The 21,638-nt window shown below is 46.1% G+C and overlaps 1 protein-coding gene across 1 annotated transcript in view; it reads left to right on the top strand.

Moving 5' to 3' along the window:
• The window catches only part of TNS3 (tensin 3), a 515,174-nt gene that overhangs the window by 188,095 nt on the left and 305,441 nt on the right, over nt 1–21,638 (top strand). The window lies entirely within an intron of this gene.

The raw sequence follows: 21,638 nt of genomic DNA on the forward strand, positions 1-21,638 counted from the left end.
TACTTACATTCAGCTGTCTGTCCCTTGCCGTCTGGTTCCTGCACTGACTGCTGGCCGTAAAGTGAAAGCAGAGCACAGCCACAGCGGTGAGTCACCGCTGTGTGACTCACCGCTGTGCTGTGCTTTCACTTTCACTTTACGGCCAGCAGTCAGTGCAGGAACCAGACGGCAAGGGGCAGACAGCTGAATGTAAGTATGTAGTGTTTGTTTTTTTACGCTGGTAACCAGGGTAAACATCGGGTTACTAAGCGCGGCCCTGCGCTTAGTTACCCGATGTTTACCCTGGTTACCGGGGACCTCGGGATCGTTGGTCGCTGGAGAGCTGTCTGTGTGACAGCTCTCCAGCGACCAAACAGCGACGCTGCAGCGATCCGGATCGTTGTCGGTATCGCTGCAGCGTCGCTAAGTGTGACGGTACCTTTAAAGAAAACATGCAGCGTAGGATCTCCGCCCTATATTCTTGTCCTAGTGCCCAGGTCAAGGTAAACGGCACATTATCGGAAATGTTCCCGATCAGGAATGGTACAAGGCAGGGGTGCCCTCTCTCTCCCCTCTTATATATCCTAACAATGGAGCACTTAGCTGTGGCTCTGAGAAACAACCCATCAATTAATGGTATAAAATTACGTTCTGAAGAACACAAGCTAGCACTTTTTGCAGATGACATCCTCCTATATATTACGTCCCCCTCTACGAGTCTACCAAATATCATTTCGGAGCTACATAAATTTGGCCATCTAAGTAACTTCAAAATGAATTCCCATAAATTCGAAATCCTAAACATTTCACTCCAACTCCCCTTGGTGGATCAATTAAGGAGGTCCTTCCCATTTAAATGGCGCTTTGATTCCCTTACTTATTTAGGTATCAAAATTACAAGCAAATCGTCGAAACTGTTTGAAATTAACCTTGCACCAATCCTACAGAAAACAAACTCAGACCTGGAGAAATGGCACAGGCTCCAATTGTCCTGGCTGGGTAGGATCAATGCAGTTAAGATGGACCTTCTGCCTCGTCTCTTATATTTTTTTCAAACAATTCCCCTATACTTGCCAGCTTCCTTCTTTTCCCGCCTCAAACAAATAATTACCCGTTTTATTTGGTCCCATAATCGGGCACGTATTTCATATACAACATTAAGTAGATCTAAACTGACAGGTGGATTGGGTCTCCCAGATCTCGCGATTTATAGCTATGCATCAATGGGAACCTGTATCCTAGACCTTTATCACAGTAAAAACAACAAAAAGTGGGTAAACCTAGAAAACGATCTTAATGGATGCGACTCCCAAGTTGTTCTTTGGACAGGAGGCAAGGGGGTAGGGCCAGGCATCTACATACCCTTCCTCACACGAAACATATTGCTTCTTATTAAAAACCGAAACAAAGACCTTCAGATCACAACTCTCCCGGGCCCCTTAATCCCAATTTATGACAACTCTGCTTTTCCAGCGGGGCTGAATAGAGAGACATTTCTAAATAAGAGAAAAGACTCCAAACCCATCATCCATGATTACTTAAAAGAAACTGGGATGAAGTCCCTCCGGGAATTATTCCCGGAGGAAGAATCCCACTCTATTGATTGGTTCTTCTACGAACAACTAAAAAGTTATATCCACTCAATCTCTAAACAAACCAATATCTACAGGCCGCTAACTCCCTTTGAGATGCTTTGTATATCAGCAAATCCCCCGGATCATACTGTCTCGCTGCTATATAAAATCTTCCAAGAGGGGAGGGCTCCACTGCAGGGTTGGCCATTGTTTTTCCCGAAATGGGAGGGCGATCTGGGAAGGCCCTTGTCATCTGAAGACAGGGGAAAAATTATTCTCTTCTCATCCAGATCGTCATTATGCGCGGTATCACAGGAGAGGAGCTATAAGATTCTAGCAAGATGGTATAGATGCCCCTCCATGGTGCATGCGGTGTTCCCCACGACTCCTTACACCTGCTGGAGATGTTTAAAGGAAATAGGCTCTTACATGCATATCTGGTGGGACTGCCCCCCCATAAAGGATTTGTGGTTGGCTGTCTTTGAACTTCATAATAAGCTGTCTATCACACAGATCCAACCTTCAGCAGGTCTAGCATTGCTGTCTCTATGCGACCTATCAATATCTAGGTTCAAGAGGGGTATCCTCAGACACTTTCTTACCGCAGTTAGAAATCTAATCCCTAGGTTTTGGAAACAAGAAAAATTTCCTACCCGCACAGAATTTGTAGCAGAACTTAATAACATCTATAGAATGGAGCAATTGATAAACCAGTCACCAGGTAACGTAGAAAAAACCTACAGCATATGGGCCCCTTGGATCGCTTTTAGGGAAACTCCTGAACTGGATCTCTGGGTTTCCAGAACCCGACACACTGTGTAGCTTATTTTCATATGCTTTCGGGCCGTTCCTCGGCATGCGTCCTGTCCGCTGGGCTACGGGGGCAGCCGCACTCCTTCCCTGAATTCCCCACCCCCTCATCCACCCTTCTCTTCTTCTTCTTTCTACCCTCTTTTCTTTCCTCTTTCTTACTTTCTATGTTTGTCCTTCTCATATCCAGTTTTGATTTTACATATTGTATTTTAAATATTTACAAAGGAATATAATAATTGTTACCAACTATCCTGGTAGTTCTTTATTGTTATTAATTCATAATTTCGGGATAGTCAAGAGCATTATTAATTAGAAAATTATATCATTCATAAGACATAAATGTAACTATGCTCTTCTTGTTTGATTTAAAATTACTGCTTATCATTGCACAGATTTATCAGTTTGTACTGTTTACCTTTATTCTTTATTGCTGTGACCAATAAAAATGATTTATACAAAAAACTGGGCAAATAGTTTTGTCACCAAAAGATTTCAAACAGATTTCATTACCTCTTCCCATTTGATCCGTTTTAGAACTTCTAATAAACACCAAAAGAAAGGAGTCAAAAATTTTAACGTCCTCCAGCCTGAGCCCGGATGGCTCAGCTTTCTTATAAGACACTATCTCGCCGACTCTAAGAGCTCCAAAAAAACAAATTGAGAAAATGGCGTTAAACAACAGTGCTTCCTCCGGATTCGAACAAACATTAATCAGTACAGAACAAATGTTTCTTAGCAACGACAGGGAAATGGGACGTCTGGAATCTGGTACAAAATTCTTTCGTTTTAGGCCCTTCAAGAATTGTTTGACCAGAAAAAGGTCAGTCAACGCAGATTCCCCGTGGACCTTCAGGAAAAAGGAGACTCCTGCTAAGCATTTCGCTACCGCAGAGTAAGATAAATTCTTCTTAAGTAAAGATTCCGCAAATTGCAGAGCAACAAAAGGGTCGGAAGTCAATGCATTAAACCCGTGAAGAACACAAAAATCAGTCCATTTTTTCCATGCGGCCGAGTAGTCGGCCCACGATCGTTTGGACAGGGAATTTTCAATAAAATGCGGAACTAGGCTGAGATCACGTCCCAAACTGATGGAGGACAATGGGTCGCTTCCTTGTCTGCTAGTGGAACCTGTTGGGAAAAATTAGTCCACTGACTATTCAATAACATCTCAGTTAACGATTTAAATTTGCTAGAGCCCACTTTCGCCTTCAGCCATACGTTGTTTTTCAAACATAGAAAAACCAGTTGTCTCAAAATCTTTGCGGCCTGACGATTCTTTGAAGATAGAGTGTTGATGGCAAAAACGACTGCTTGGTTAGAGGATAACAACAGGATTCTTGAATTTTGCAAGTTTTTGCCCCAGATGAAGATAATTGAAAAAATTGCAAAAAGCTCTAAGAGCAGGGAATTATTCATGACCCTGATAATATCAGAATCATCAGGCCAATTCAAGCGAACCCAATGAGATGAACATACTAAGCTGACACCTAAGGAAATATCCGCGGAGAAAACCAGAGGAATAGAATCCGCATTGATAAAAGGAGATTGTAAAACAGATTTACCATTAAAATCGGACAAAAATGACAGCCAAATTCTAGCGTCCTCCTTGAGCTCAGAGCGAACTCGAATGTGGCATTTAGGTGAGGAAAAACCTTTGGTGGCCTCGTAAAGACTCCTAGAAAACACTCGGCCCATTGGAATTACCCGAAGAGCAAAGTTCAGCAGGCCTAAAAGCGCCTGAAGATCTTTGAGAGAGATTTTATCCTTAGACAAAAATTCTGAAAGAGAAGCACGCAGTTTGGCAACCTTATCCTCAGGAAGAATAGCTTCCATTTTTACAGAATCGATTGTGATGCCTAAAAATTCAATTCGATTACAAGGGCCAACCGTTTTATCATTCGCGATAGGAACGCCAAAGTGAGAGCACATCCGAAAAAATGTGTCCAGGGTAGCCTGACATACAGGTGAATGAGGAGGACCTATGAAAAGGAAATCATCCAGGTAGTGCAGTATCCCGGCTTCCTCACAGCTGGATTGCAAAACCCAATGCAAAAAAACGGAAAACGTCTCGAAGTAAAAGCATGACAATGAAAAGCCCATTGGGAGGCATTTATCGAAAAAAAAAACAGCCATCAAAATGGAAACCTAATGAATTAAAACCCATAGGGTGAACTGGTAGAATCCTAAAAGCCGATTTAATATCGGATTTTGCCATTAAGGCAAACAAACCGAATTTCCTTAGCAAATCCAATGCACCGTCGAAGGAAGAGTAATACACTGAACAACATTCCTTATCAACTTCATCATTTAAAGATTGGCCTGGCGGATATGAAAGATGGTGAATTAAACGAAATGAACCGGAATCTTTTTTAGGTACGACCCCCAGAGGTGAGATGCGAAAATTTAAAAAGGGGGGGGGGGGGGGGGGGGCATAAAAGGGCCAGCCACCCTACCTAATTCTAACTCATTATGGATTTTTTCCCTAGCAACTTCTGGAAAAGCAGAAACGGAGGATAAATTCTTTACGATAATGCAACCCTTCCCCTTGAATTGGGGTACATAAAAACCATCATAAAAACCCTCAAACAAGAGCTGACTACTCTCCTTGTTTGGGAATCTGTTTAGCCAGTGAACCATATTTTCCAAAATCACCGGCGTCCGGGCCTTTTGGGTTAGGATCCTTACTTGCAGATTGCTGGGCTGCCTGCTTCTTAAAACATTTGGACATCGGATGGGCATTACCGCAGAAGGAGCACTCGTGCCTGAACCGGCAATTATTGCTCCATTTGCAAAAGGATTCGTTAAAGGCGAAGCAGACGCCTCTTTTAGGAAAGGAATTAACCGTTTGCCCACTCGCGACTTGTCTTGACGGCAGCATGAGGTTAATCCACAACCCGATATCTTTCGTACCCCATTTAACCTCAGGGTGAACAGATAGCTTGTGCCTAAAAGCCTCATCATAGTGAAGCCAAGCAGAGCCGCCGAAATTTCTATAAGCTTCTAGGATAATATCGACGTGCTGAAACAAGCTACTGCAAAGATTAGGGGATTTCTCCCCCAAAACTGCAGCGTATATAGCAAAGGCTTGTATCCAGTTGTTAAACGATCTAATGTTACGCCTACTATCCTCAGAATCCGCTCTGTCCTCTTTTTTTTCAGACTTCGGGGGCTGATCTCTGCGAGGGATAAGAGAAAATATATCGATATAATTATTGTTCCAAATAAGCTCCTTAACCGAGGAACTTAAATGGAAACCAAGTGGAGACAGCTCACAAGTTAGAGCCTCTTTAAAAGGATTTAATGGGATGGAAGCTATAGAAGGCGTATCGATACGCATAGAGTCAATAGTAATCTTAGGAACCGATAAGGGAAGGGGAGGGGGAGTGGGTACAACATCCCTTAGAGCCTCACACACTACTGATTTAATAAAATCCTTCAATTCACTATTAAGTAAAATTTGATTGATGTTCTCACCCCTGTCAGGCTGGACCTCCCGGCGACGCTCACCAGAAATGCCTGCGCTCAAGCCCATAGGATTAGGCGAGCGCGGCTCTCTGAGGGAACTTGATTGAAGTTCTTCTTCATCTTCTGAGGACTGTGCTGCAGCCGCTGGAGCCGACCTTCCCTGCAAGTCCGATGCAAAGATGGCCGCTCTGGAGAGAGAGCAGGAGGGGACCGCAGCGCTTTTACGGCCCTGCCCCACTCCTGCCTTTCCGGCTGCTTGAGATGACGTCGCCGGTTCTTCTAGGGGGCGACGACCGACGTCTCTCGCCGGGCTGCGGGACTTCGCTGAGGCGCAGCGTCGCGGTTTCTTTCCGGCGTCACGTTGGCTGCGCTTGTGCGCCGGGGAATCCGACGCTGCAGCTGAGACCGACCTAGACCTCCTGGAGCGCGATACAGCGCTCGACGCTGGCTGGGCGGCAGGTACCGGGCTTGACAGCGGGGGGAAGGCCTCCGGTTCGGTAGGAGGAGGGATAACTTCAGCGCCCACTGGCGTTTCCTTCATTGCCAGGCAGCTTTTTAGCCAGTCTAAGCCATCCTGGCCCCCTGCCCTAGCTAAAACTTCCTGGACTAGCTTCTCCATGGCAGCGTGGTACCTCTTCGTTGCTCTTGCGCCAGCAACTGAGGTAATGACAGCTGTCAGTCAGATCTGTAAATAAATGAAAACCGCCAAAACACTCTCCACCAATGAAAATGCTGGAAAATTAGCGCTCAAAAACTGGAAAAAAACAGTCTGTCACGAATCCACAGATTCTGACTGAAATTTACATTCCCATAAAAATGAGGATAAAACTATTATAATAAGCTCAATGCAGGGTCCATGGGGACATGAGACCCCCGCTTTATTTATTTTCAGTTTACGCGGGGGGGCTTACATTATCCTACAATGCAGGGCATTACTGATGTGTAACTACAGGTGAAAACATGGCATTATGTGACATCTTGTTACCGATCGTGGTTATTACAGGTGTAAACATGGCATTATGTGACATCTTGTTACCGATCGTGGTTATTACAGGTGTAAACATGGCATTATGTGACATCTTGTTACCGATCGTGGTTATTACAGGTGTAAACATGGCATTATGTGACATCTTGTTACCGATCGTGGTTATTACAGGTGTAAACATGGCATTATGTGACATCTTGTTACCGATCGTGGTTATTACAGGTGTAAACATGGCATTATGTGACATCTTGTTGCCAATATCGTGGTTATAACAGGTGTAAACATGGCATTATGTGACATCTTGTTACCGATCGTGGTTACTACTGGTGTAAACATGGCATTATGTGACATCTTGTTACCGATCGTGGTTACTACAGGTGTAAACATGGCAATATGTGACATCTTGTTACTGATCGTGGTTATTACAGGTGTAAACATGGCATTGTGACATCTTGTTACCGATATCGTGGTTATTACAGGTGTAAACATGGCATTATGTGACATCTTGTTACCAATATCGTGGTTATTACAGGTGTAACTCTCCGAAGCACATTGCTAAGGAGAGTAAAACTAATCCCAAACTGTTCTTCAACTATATCAATAGTAAAAGAATAAAAACTGAAAATGTAGGCCCCTTAAAAAATAGTGAGGAAAGAATGGTTGTAGATGACGAGGAAAAAGCTAACATATTAAACACCTTCTTCTCCACGGTATTCACGGTGGAAAATGAAATGCTAGGTGAAATCCCAAGAAACAATGAAAACCCTATATTAAGGGTCACCAATCTAACCCAAGAAGAGGTGCGAAACCGGCTAAATAAGATTAAAATAGATAAATCTCCGGGTCCGGATGGCATACACCCACGAGTACTAAGAGAACTAAGTAATGTAATAGATAAACCATTATTTCTTATTTTTAGTGACTCTATAGCAACAGGGTCTGTTCCGCAGGACTGGCGCATAGCAAATGTGGTGCCAATATTCAAAAAGGGCTCTAAAAGTGAACCTGGAAATTATAGGCCAGTAAGTCTAACCTCTATTGTTGGTAAAATATTTGAAGGGTTTCTGAGGGATGTTATTCTGGATTATCTCAATGAGAATAACTGTTTAACTCCATATCAGCATGGGTTTATGAGAAATCGCTCCTGTCAAACCAATCTAATCAGTTTTTATGAAGAGGTAAGCTATAGGCTGGACCACGGTGAGTCATTGGACGTGGTATATCTCGATTTTTCCAAAGCGTTTGATACCGTGCCGCACAAGAGGTTGGTACACAAAATGAGAATGCTTGGTCTGGGGGAAAATGTGTGTAAATGGGTTAGTAACTGGCTTAGTGATAGAAAGCAGAGGGTGGTTATAAATGGTATAGTCTCTAACTGGGTCGCTGTGACCAGTGGGGTACCGCAGGGGTCAGTATTGGGACCTGTTCTCTTCAACATATTCATTAATGATCTGGTAGAAGGTTTACACAGTAAAATATCGATATTTGCAGATGATACAAAACTATGTAAAGCAGTTAATACAAGAGAAGATAGTATTCTGCTACAGATGGATCTGGATAAGTTGGAAACTTGGGCTGAAAGGTGGCAGATGAGGTTTAACAATGATAAATGTAAGGTTATACACATGGGAAGAGGGAATCAATATCACCATTACACACTGAACGGGAAACCACTGGGTAAATCTGACAGGGAGAAGGACTTGGGGATCCTAGTTAATGATAAACTTACCTGGAGCAGCCAGTGCCAGGCAGCAGCTGCCAAGGCAAACAGGATCATGGGGTGCATTAAAAGAGGTCTGGATACACATGATGAGAGCATTATACTGCCTCTGTACAAATCCCTAGTTAGACCGCACATGGAGTACTGTGTCCAGTTTTGGGCACCGGTGCTCAGGAAGGATATAATGGAACTAGAGAGAGTACAAAGGAGGGCAACAAAATTAATAAAGGGGATGGGAGAACTACAATACCCAGATAGATTAGCGAAATTAGGATTATTTAGTCTAGAAAAAAGACGACTGAGGGGCGATCTAATAACCATGTATAAGTATATAAGGGGACAATACAAATATCTCGCTGAGGATCTGTTTACACCAAGGAAGGTGACGGGCACAAGGGGGCATTCTTTGCGTCTGGAGGAGAGAAGGTTTTTCCACCAACATAGAAGAGGATTCTTTACTGTTAGGGCAGTGAGAATCTGGAATTGCTTGCCTGAGGAGGTGGTGATGGCGAACTCAGTCGAGGGGTTCAAGAGAGGCCTGGATGTCTTCCTGGAGCAGAACAATATTGTATCATACAATTATTAGGTTCTGTAGAAGGACGTAGATCTGGGTATTTATTATGATGGAATATAGGCTGAACTGGATGGACAAATGTCTTTTTTCGGCCTTACTAACTATGTTACTATGTTACTATTATGTGACATCTTGTTACCGATCGTGGTTACTACTGGTGTAAACATGGCATTATGTGACATCTTGTTACCGATCGTGGTTACTACTGGTGTAAACATGGCATTACGTGACATCTTGTTACCGATCGTGGATACTACAGGTGTAAACATGGCATTATGTGACATCTTGTTACCGATCGTGGTTACTACAGGTGTAAACATGGCATTATGTGACATCTTGTTACCGATCGTGGTTACTACTGGTGTAAACATGGCATTATGTGACATCTTGTTACCGATCGTGGTTACTACTGGTGTAAACATGGCATTATGTGACATCTTGTTACCGATCGTGGTTACTACAGGTGTAAACATGGCATTATGTGACATCTTGTTACCGATCGTGGTTACTACAGGTGTAAACATGGCATTATGTGACATCTTGTTACCAATATCGTGGTTATTACAGGTGTAAACATGGCATTATGTGACATCTTGTTACCGATCGTGGTTACTACTGGTGTAAACATGGCATTATGTGACATCTTGTTACCGATCGTGGTTACTACTGGTGTAAACATGGCATTATGTGACATCTTGTTACCGATCGTGGTTACTACAGGTGTAAACATGGCATTATGTGACATCTTGTTACCGATCGTGGTTATTACAGGTGTAAACATGGCATTATGTGACATCTTGTTACCGATCGTGGTTATTACAGGTGTAAACATGGCATTATGTGACATCTTGTTACCAATATCGTCGTTATAACAGGTGTAAACATGGCATTATGTGACATCTTGTTACCGATCGTGGTTACTACTGGTGTAAACATGGCATTATGTGACATCTTGTTACCGATCGTGGTTACTACAGGTGTAAACATGGCATTATGTGACATCTTGTTACCGATCGTGGTTACTACAGGTGTAAACATGGCAATATGTGACATCTTGTTACTGATCGTTGTTATTACAGGTGTAAACACGGCATTGTGACATCTTGTTACTGATATCGTGGTTATTACAGGTGTAAACATGGCATTACGTGACATCTTGTTACCAATATCGTGGTTATTACAGGTGTAAACATGGCATTATGTGACATCTTGTTACCGATCGTGGTTACTACAGGTGTAAACATGGCATTATGAGACATCTTTTTACCGATCGTGGTTATTACAAGTGTAAACGTGGCATTACGAGACATCTTGTTACCGATCGTGGTTACTACAGGTGTAAACATGGCATTATGTGACATCTTGTTACCAATCATGGTTATTACAGGTGTAAACATGGCATTATGTGACATCTTGTTACCGATCGTGGTTATTACAGGTGTAAATGCAGCGCCCCAGAGGCCTGGTCGTTACAGTAGTATCGCTCTGCCACTGAGGGGTGTGATGGCACGTCTGATGGCACTAAAGGAGTTCATCTGACCAGGTATCACCAGTACACTTCACACTCCGGCCACTAGGGGGAGCAAAGGGTTTTATTTATTAGGCCACTCCTCACACTGGTAAAACTAGGGGTTGGATAGGAAGTTATTCAGAAGCTGACTGGGTTTTGTTCAGGCAACATCCCGTGGCAGGGGGTGTTGCGGGGGAAGATTCAGGGGGGTCCCTGTCAGGCGTGGGAACCTGGCAGGCACCTAGCGACAAGGATAGAACGTTACGGAGCCGCGCCTGCGCTATCTGCGGCGGCATCCAAAGAAAGGACACGAAGCGAAGGATATTGTGGACAGTGAGAAACAAGATCAAAGCACAAAGGAGAGCCAGTAGGAGTCGTGCCCGGAGAACGGCAACATCCTACTGAGGCGCGTAGCCGGTGCCCGGAACACCGAGGAAGTAACTGACTTTATGCCTTACTTCAAATACCGCAGGACAGTTAATTATAGGTTGGCTGTCTACCTTACATCACCTAAGCAGACATAGGGGGCAACGCGTGGAGAGGGGCATCTCTAGGGTCCTGGAAGAGCTCCGAGCCTTCCCGTCAAACGGGTCCGTCATAGCCATAACAAACCTGGGTGACGGAGAATAGAAAGAACGAGAAAGAACTGGAACGAACGAGAATAGAAGTTGTGAGGACTATCCCGCATGCTCAGCAGGGAAGCACTACAACACACAAGCGCTACTGGTAGGCCACGATTTCCACCTGCAAAGGGAACTCTGGAGGTGCCTTCGGACCGGCAGGTCTCAGCCGGCCCGTTAACAGTGCTCTGGATTGCGGATGCTGAAGCCTTCAGTAAAGAGGTAAAGAGACCGCAACCTTGTGTCCTCGTTACTGACTGCACCTCACACCATCGCCATCTACATTACTGGGAAGCCCTGGGGACACACTTCACCTGTGGGAAGGTATACCATCTAGCTGCCATAACATCACCCCAGTGGACCCAAAGCAGCGTCGGTCTCACTGGCCGAATACCACAGGTGGCGTCACAAAACCTTGACAAACTACCATCACCCCTTTTTTTGGACGCCCGTTAGCACGGTCACGGACCGGGTCCAGCCACCATGACAACCCCAGAACTGAGACAGAGAGGACCGGTACCGAGTAACCTGTGGCCCTGTGTCTAGGGGCGCTCCATAAACATGGCATTATGTGACATCTTGTTACCGATCGTGGTTATTACAGGTGTAAACATGGCATTATGTGACATCTTGTTACCAATCATGGTTATTACAGTTTTAGCTGCAATTTTTGCCCATACAAATCAAATCATGGCTTTCGTTTACTAACCTGCACTGGTAAAATGGTAGCTGCTTTCTATATTCCATAATCACACTTTTCCAGCTCAATCTTGATGAATATGGCCTAATACTTTTTTTTTTTTTACAATTCTCAGTCTTGTAAAGTGCTGTGTCCTGGAGATTACAGAAAAATCCCCCATCACCTCGCATAGGAATTTCCCTCTGGCAAATTCCAGGTAGAGTGCAGCAGAAGTCCCCATACAGTAATGTGTTACTGCCATGTCTCTTCTCACACCACTGTGAGGCAGAGTGTCTTGCACAAAATTTCACATGTAGCAGATTTACTGCAGACATTTCTGGGAGCAAAAATCCATCCAATGCTTGGAATGGGGCGTTTCTTCAGAAAAATGGGACAATCACATTTTTTCCACATATCAGGCACATGGTAATTTCATGGGAAAAATGTCCATGGCAAAGCAAGTCCTATTTGCAAAACAATGTAAATGGGGGGCCGTTTGCCTACTAGCTAAACATCAACATCAGTTAAGGTACCGTTACACTAAACGACTTACCAACTATCATGACCAGCGATACGACCTGGCCGTGATCGTTGGTAAGTCGTTGTGTGGTCGCTGGGGAGCTGTCACATAGACAGCTCTCTCCAGCGACCAACGATCAGGGGAAAGACTTCGGCATCATTGAAACTGTCTTCAACGATGCCGAAGTCCCCGGGTAACCAGGGTAAATATCGGGTTACTAAGCGCAGGGCCGCGCTTAGTAACCCGATATTTACCCTGGTTATCATTGTAAAAGTAAAAAAAAAAAAAACAGTACATACTCACCTTTCGATGCCTGTCACGTCCCCCGCCGTCAGCTTCCCGCACTGACTGTGTCAGCGCCGGCCGTAAAGCAGAGTACAGCGGTGACGTCACTGCTGTGCTCTGCTTTATGGCTGGCGCTGACAGTCAGTGCAGGGAAGCTGACGCCGGGGGACGTGACAGACATCGGAATGTGAGTATGTACTGTTTTTTTTTTTACTTTTACAATGGTAACCAGGGTAAATATCGGGTTACTAAGCGCGGCCCTGCACTTAGTAACCCGATATTTACCCTGGTTACAAGTGAACACATCGCTGGATCGGCATCACACACGCCGATCCAGCGATGACAGCGGGTGATCAGCGACCAAAAAAAGGTCCTGATCATTCCCCAGCGACTAACGATCTCCCAGCAGGGGCCTGATCGTTGGTCGCTGTCACACATAACGAGATCGTTAGCGGGATCGTTGCTACGTCACAAAAAGCTTGACGTTGCAACGATATCGTTAACGAAATCGTTATGTGTGAATGTACCTTTAGATTTTATGAACCAATCCATAATTTTTTTTTGCATTTTTTTGGTACAATACCCAATACGTATAAAACATAGAATGGATTAAAGGGAATCTGTCAACAGATTTTTGCTGATTCCAGCGAAATGTCACTTACTGCGCTGCTTGGGTTCTAAAATCTTGCATTGCACGAATCACCGGAGATGATGTCGTGGTCGCGTGATGTCACAAAGGTCCTTCACGCAAAGCATCCCTGGGAACGGAAGCCGCCGCGTGCACCGCTGAGAGCCGGGAGCAATCAGAAGGTAAGTATATCCCTATTTTTTATTTTAATTCTTTTTTTTTTTACAGAGATATGGTACCCAGGGCCTGGAGGAGTCTCCTCCCGACCCTGGGTACCATCTGGGGCCGCTCCCCGCACCATATATATGCAGCGGCCACAGAGCTCCGCACCCGCCAGTTTGTGTGGCTTTCTCCATGGACATAATTGGCAGAGAATTTCGGGCCTGATTTGTAATTTACATTTTGCTTAAGAGACTTTTCTTTCTTGACTTGTGACGCTCTTTCCAGTTTTAGGTGCCAGATTGTCAAACTGGGACATGTAGGGGTTTTTTAGGTTCTTTTAGTGACTTTTTACTGCACAAAGTAGCACATTTAATTGGATTTGTGACAAAATAACTGGCATAAATCACTGCAACAAAGGACTGGAGAGTATTTGCGACAATTCTGTGATTTTTAAAAAAAAGTTGCAATTGATAAGTCAGGCAAAAACATCTGGAAACCCCATATTCCAACCACAACGGCGAGTATAAGAGAAACTGATAAACACATAAAACAAAGTTTAAAAAGGAGCAAATTAAAAGAATAAGGTGCAAATGAAAAACTGCAAAATAAAATACCAAAAACTAGACAAAAACCTGCCAATATATAATAATGAATGGAGCTCTCAGAGTCCCGCAGGACACAATCAGTGAGGATGCTGTCTGGAAATCTATGCAAAGTATGTTGGTTTGGAAGCAGAAATAAAATAACCATTGAGCGGCCGTCCTAAAAATCCAGGGACAGAAAGGTCAGTTTACAACCAAATCAGGAGTAAAGCCCAGCTTTTCTAGATTCCTTTATCTGACCAGTTTACTTGTGTTTGATTGACCTTCCCTTGAGCTTTTCCCTGGCTGCAGATACCCAATATACGTGTAATGACTAGTGATGAGTGAACGTGCTCGGGAGGTGTTATCTGAGCATGCTCAGGTGCTATCTGAGTGACTTTGGCATGTTCTGATACTATGTCCGAGTCCCTGTGGCTGCATGTCTGGTGGCTGTCCTACAGCAGCGACACATGCAGGGATTTCCTAACAAACAGGTCATTCCCACATGTTGCGTCTGTAGAACAGGCACCAGACATGCAGCCACGGGGACTCGAACATAGTATTAGAGCACGAAGAAGTCGCTCAGTTAGCACCCGAGCATGCTCAGATAACACCTTCCGAGCACGTTCACTCATCATTGGTAGTGATTGGAAATAATTATAGTTTACGCTTGATTAGAAGACATTAGCCGGATGAGTAAGCATAATGGATGTTTCTACAACATTTCCATACACACATTATTTCCGTTCATTCTGTGATCCGGATTGTTCATCCAGACATACAGCACATGGTCTGTGATTAATCTGGAAAGGTATTTCTCTTTAATTTGCTAACGTTCATCTTTTAGCATCATTTCACCATGAGAAATGAAAATATTCTACCGCACCAGCCCAAGAGGCTCTCTATAGAATAGGACAAGTGTGGTATGACAGCTTACACCTGGGAGCAGGGCTGTAATGGTGGAAAGTGGCATCTGCCCCCGGGGACACGCAGGCTCAGCTGACCTTTCCCCAGATTACTCCGGCATTTTAAATCTATTTTAGGGGATTTGATGGGACAGAAAAGAAACTCCTCCAAGAAGCCCAAAGTGGAGAAACGGCACAAAGAAGCATTGGGCACATGCCCTCCAGAGCTCAGTGTGGGATGTCAGGAGCATCTAGCAGGCTGCAGTGCGTGAATTCACTTAGGGTTGGATGATAGCGGATTTTCCATGTGAAAAAACACTGCACATCTGGGTATGTGCACACGTCAGGATTTTTTCCTGACAAAATCCTGAGAATTCTGCCAGAAATCCGCGTCCTTTTTTCGCGCGGAATTTTTTTCCTGAATGACCTTTTTGATAGCAATTCCGCAAAAAATCCGGAAATAGAATGAGCATGTCCGGATTTTTTGCGGGATGCGTTTTTTTTGCGGAAAAAAACGCTAACATCTGCACAAAAAATGCGGAATGCATTCTAAATGATAGGATGCATAATGTTAGCTTTTTTTTACCATATTTATAGCGTTTTTATGGCGAAAATCCGCAAAAAAAACGCTAAAAATCCTGACGTGTGCACATACCCTTACAGCGCGAGCGCTGTGGATGAGGTTTTATGAAATTCCCCCCACACCCACCCAGCTGGGCCGGTCAGATGATCACACGTCGCAGAAACCATATGATCAGTTTCTCCAAAATCAAGGCTGAGGTGGCACGTGGAGGTATATCAGGAGAACAGGACGGCAAGTACCCAGATGTGTGTGCCACCCCCACCCGGCTCTGCTGAGTGCACATTATACACATCACAGTACACACAGTTCTGCTGGGTACCCCCCCTTGCAAACACAATACACACACCTGTGCCAGATGCACACACTACACACACACACCTGTGCCAGATGCACACTACACACACACCTGTGCCAGATGCACACACTACACACACACACCTGTGCCACATGCACACACCTGTGCCAGATGCACACACTACACACACACCTGTGCCAGATGCACACACTACACACACACCGGTGCCAGATGCACACACTACACACACACACACACCTGTGCCAGATGCACACACTACACACACACCTGTGCCAGATGCACACACTACACACACACCGGTGCCAGATGCACACACTACACACACACCGGTGCCAGATGCACACACTACACACACCTGTGCCAGATGCACACTACACACACACCCCACACCTGTGCCAGATGCACACACTACACGCACACACACCTGTGCCAGATGCACACACTACACACACACACCTGTGCCAGATGCACACACTACACACACACCTGTGCCAGATGCACACACTACACACACACACCTGTGCCAGATGCACAAACTACACACACCCCCCCACCTGTGCCAGATGCACACATTACACACACCTGTGCCAGATGCACACACTACACACACACCTGTGCCAGATGCACACTATACACACACACCCCCACCTGTGCCAGATGCACACACTACACACACACCCCCACCTGTGCCAGATGCACACACTACACACACACCTGTGCCAGATGCACACACTACACACACACCTGTACCAGATGCACACACTACACACACACCTGTGCCAGATGCACACACTACACACCCCCACCTGTGCCAGATGCACACTACACACACACACCTGTGCCAGATGCACACACTATACACACACCCCCCCACCTGTGCCAGATGCACACACTACACCCCCCCACCTGTGCCAGATGCACACACTACACACCTATGCCAGATGCACACACACCTGTGTCAGATGCACACACTACACACACCTGTGCCAGATGCACACACTACACACACACCTGTGCCAGATGCACACACTACACACACACACACACCTGTGCCAGATGCACACACTACACACACACACACCTGTGCCAGATGCACACACTACACACACACCCACCTGTGCCAGATGCACACACTACACACACACCTGTGCCAGATGCACACACTACACACACCTGTATAGACACAAAAGAAAAAGGAGTACCAAACCACCCATAAATAAAATCTAATATTTATTAGTAATAAGTATAAAAGCATATAACATAAGAGTACAAGATAGTAGGAAAAAAGTATACCATGGACAAACAGGTTAAAATGTGAAGGACACAGACAGAAAACAACTAAGTTACATAGTGTAAACAGGACCATGGGTGTATAGCATCTATATATATATATATATATATATATATATATATGTAAACATCTAACACCGGCTACAGAGAGAGATCCAGGGTAAAAACCACATAAATCACGACAGTTGTGGCCCAAAACTAGGTATCCAGAACTCAGTGTGATGTATACAAGTGTAAGTAAAAATATCTCACCCAAATAGGTCAGTGAACGAGGTTGACCGCAGCCCCAACGCACGTTTCGCGTGGGCTTCCTCAGGGGGCCATGCTCACAATTGTGTGTCTCCGATCTATATGTACCCTGCACACCTGTCCCCATTATGGACATAATTAGCGGCGCATGTCGGCGAGGTCTACAGGGCCGGAAATGACATCACCACTAAGCGTCCTGTGCGACGCACACTGCCTGCGGCCATTGCCATGGTAACCGCAGTCAGCGCACGCCACAGTACAGACGCCGAGGCGATGCTTCCGCCCGCACACATCGCGGACATGCGCACATGTCCTACCACACCAATCAGCGCCGCAGTGGCCCATATCTGCATACCAGACCGCCGGACATGACGAACCTCCGCAGGCCCCGCCCAGGTACGTCTGGAATGTTCACAGTAACCGTGGTGATCTAGGTTATAGCGTACCATTGGGACGGAGCAGAGATCACAGTCAAGATATACCCCCTGAATACATACAAGCCGGATAAGTGACAATGAGTAATATATGTGAATCAAAACATTAAAGTGTATAATAAATAGCATAACCAATGGCAATAATAAAAAGATAGTGCAATAATGTAATTAAAGTGCTAAGTGCATAACAAATATACTAAGAAATAGCAATTATAACAATCAATACTATAATAACATGACATATGATAACATACCAGAACTGATATAGTATGACCATATTTAGAGGAAAACTCCACTAGAACTATAGAAAACATATGAAAAAACCAGAGCTTTCAAATTCCAAAACATAACCAAAAATGCTACAAAAAATAAATAAACCAGTGTAAGGCAAAAAAGGGGTGTATAAAAATATATAACTTTATTAAAGTACAAATATTTATATATCCTCTTTGGAGTATGTTTTGTGCCTGTTTCTGACAGTGCTGGTTTTTATTATTTTTCTGGGTATTTTTATACACACTACACACACCTGTGCCAGATGCACACTACACACACACACACACACCTGTGCCTGATGCACACTACACACACACACACACATCTGTGCCAGATGCACACACTACACAGACACACACACCTGTGCCAGATGCACACACTACACACACACACACACACCTGTGCCAGATGCACACACTACACACACACACCTGTGCCAGATGCACACACTACACACACACCTGTGCCAGATGCACACACTACACACACACACACACACCTGTGCCAGATGCACACACTACACACACACACACACACCTGTGCCAGATGCACACACTACACACACACACACCTGTGCCAGATGCACACACTACACACACACACCTGTGCCAGATGCACACACTACACACACACACACACCTGTGCCAGATGCACACACTACACACACACACACACCTGTGCCAGATGCACACACTACACACACACACACACCTGTGCCAGATGCACACACTACACACACACACACACCTGTGCCAGATGCACACACTACACACACACACACCTGTGCCAGATGCACACACTACACACACGCCAGATGCACACACTACACACACGCCAGATGCACACACTACACACACACCTGCACCAGGTGCACACACTACACACACACCTGCACCAGGTGCACACACTACACACACACACCTGCACCAGGTGCACACACTACACACACACACACACCTGCACCAGGTGCACACACTACACACACACACACACCTGCGCCAGATGCACACACACACACCTGTGCCAGATGCACACACTACACACACACACACCTGTGCCAGATGCACACACTACACACACACCTGCACCAGGTGCACACACTACACACACACCTGCACCAGGTGCACACACTACACACACACCTGCACCAGGTGCACACACTACACACACACACACCTGCACCAGGTGCACACACTACACACACACCTGCACCAGGTGCACACACTACACACACACCTGCACCAGGTGCACACACTACACACACACACACACACCTGCACCAGGTGCACACACTACACACACACCTGCACCAGGTGCACACACTACACACACACCTGTGCCAGGTGCACACACTACACACACACACACACCTGTGCCAGATGCACACACTACACACACACACACCTGTGCCAGATGCACACACTACACACACACACACACCTGTGCCAGATGCACACACTACACACACACACCTGTGCCAGATGCACACACTACACACACACCTGCACCAGGTGCACACACTACACACACACCTGCACCAGGTGCACACACTACACACACACACCTGTGCCAGATGCACACACTACACACACACACCTGTGCCAGATGCACACACTACACACACGCCAGATGCACACACTACACACACACCTGCACCAGGTGCACACACTACACACACACCTGCACCAGGTGCACACACTACACACACACCTGCACCAGGTGCACACACTACACACACCTGTGCCAGATGCACACACTACACACACACCTGTGCCAGATGCACACACTACACACACACACACACCTGTGCCAGATGCACACACTACACACACGCCAGATGCACACACTACACACACGCCAGATGCACACACTACACACACACCTGCACCAGGTGCACACACTACACACACCTGCACCAGGTGCACACACTACACACACACCTGCACCAGGTGCACACACTACACACACACACACACACACCTGTGCCAGATGCACACACTACACACACACCTGTGCCAGATGCACACACTACACACACACCTGCACCAGGTGCACCCACTACACACACACACCTGCACACACTACACACACACACACACACACACACCTGCACCAGGTGCACACACTACACACACACCTGTGCCAGGTGCACACACTACACACACACACACCTGTGCCAGATGCACACACTACACACACACACCTGTGCCAGATGCACACACTACACTACACACACACCTGCACCAGGTGCACACACTACACACACACCTGCACCAGGTGCACACACTACACACACACCTGCACCAGGTGCACACACTACACACACACACACACCTGTGCCAGATGCACACACTACACACACACCTGTGCCAGATGCACACACTACACACACACCTGCACCAGATGCACACACTACACACACACCTGCACCAGATGCACACACTACACACACACCTGCACCAGGTGCACACACTACACACACACCTGCACCAGGTGCACACACTACACACACACCTGCACCAGGTGCACACACTACACACACACACACTTGTGCCAGATGCACACACTACACACACACCTGTGCCAGATGCACACACTACACACACACCTGCACCAGGTGCACCCACTACACACACACACCTGCACCAGGTGCACACACTACACACACACACCTGCACCAGGTGCACACACTACACACACACCTGTGCCAGGTGCACACACTACACACACACCTGTGCCAGATGCACACACTACACACACACACCTGTGCCAGATGCACACACTACACTACACACACACCTGCACCAGGTGCACACACTACACACACACCTGCACCAGGTGCACACACTACACACACACCTGTGCCAGATGCACACACTACACACACACCTGTACCAGATGCACACACTACACACACACCTGTGCCAGATGCACACACTACACACCCCCACCTGTGCCAGATGCACACTACACACACACACCTGTGCCAGATGCACACACTATACACACACCCCCCCACCTGTGCCAGATGCACACACTACACCCCCCCACCTGTGCCAGATGCACACACTACACACCTATGCCAGATGCACACACACCTGTGTCAGATGCACACACTACACACACCTGTGCCAGATGCACACACTACACACACACCTGTGCCAGATGCACACACTACACACACACACCTGTGCCAGATGCACACACTACACACACACACACACACACACCTGTGCCAGATGCACACACTACACACACACCTGCACCAGATGCACACACTACACACACACCTGCACCAGATGCACACACTACACACACACCTGCACCAGGTGCACACACTACACACACACCTGCACCAGGTGCACACACTACACACACCTGCACCAGGTGCACACACTACACACACACACCTGTGCCAGATGCACACACTACACACACACCTGTGCCAGATGCACACACTACACACACACCTGCACCAGGTGCACCCACT

The sequence above is a fragment of the Ranitomeya imitator genome, chromosome 6, assembly GCF_032444005.1.
Source record: "Ranitomeya imitator isolate aRanImi1 chromosome 6, aRanImi1.pri, whole genome shotgun sequence".
Lineage (NCBI taxonomy): Eukaryota > Metazoa > Chordata > Amphibia > Anura > Dendrobatidae > Ranitomeya > Ranitomeya imitator.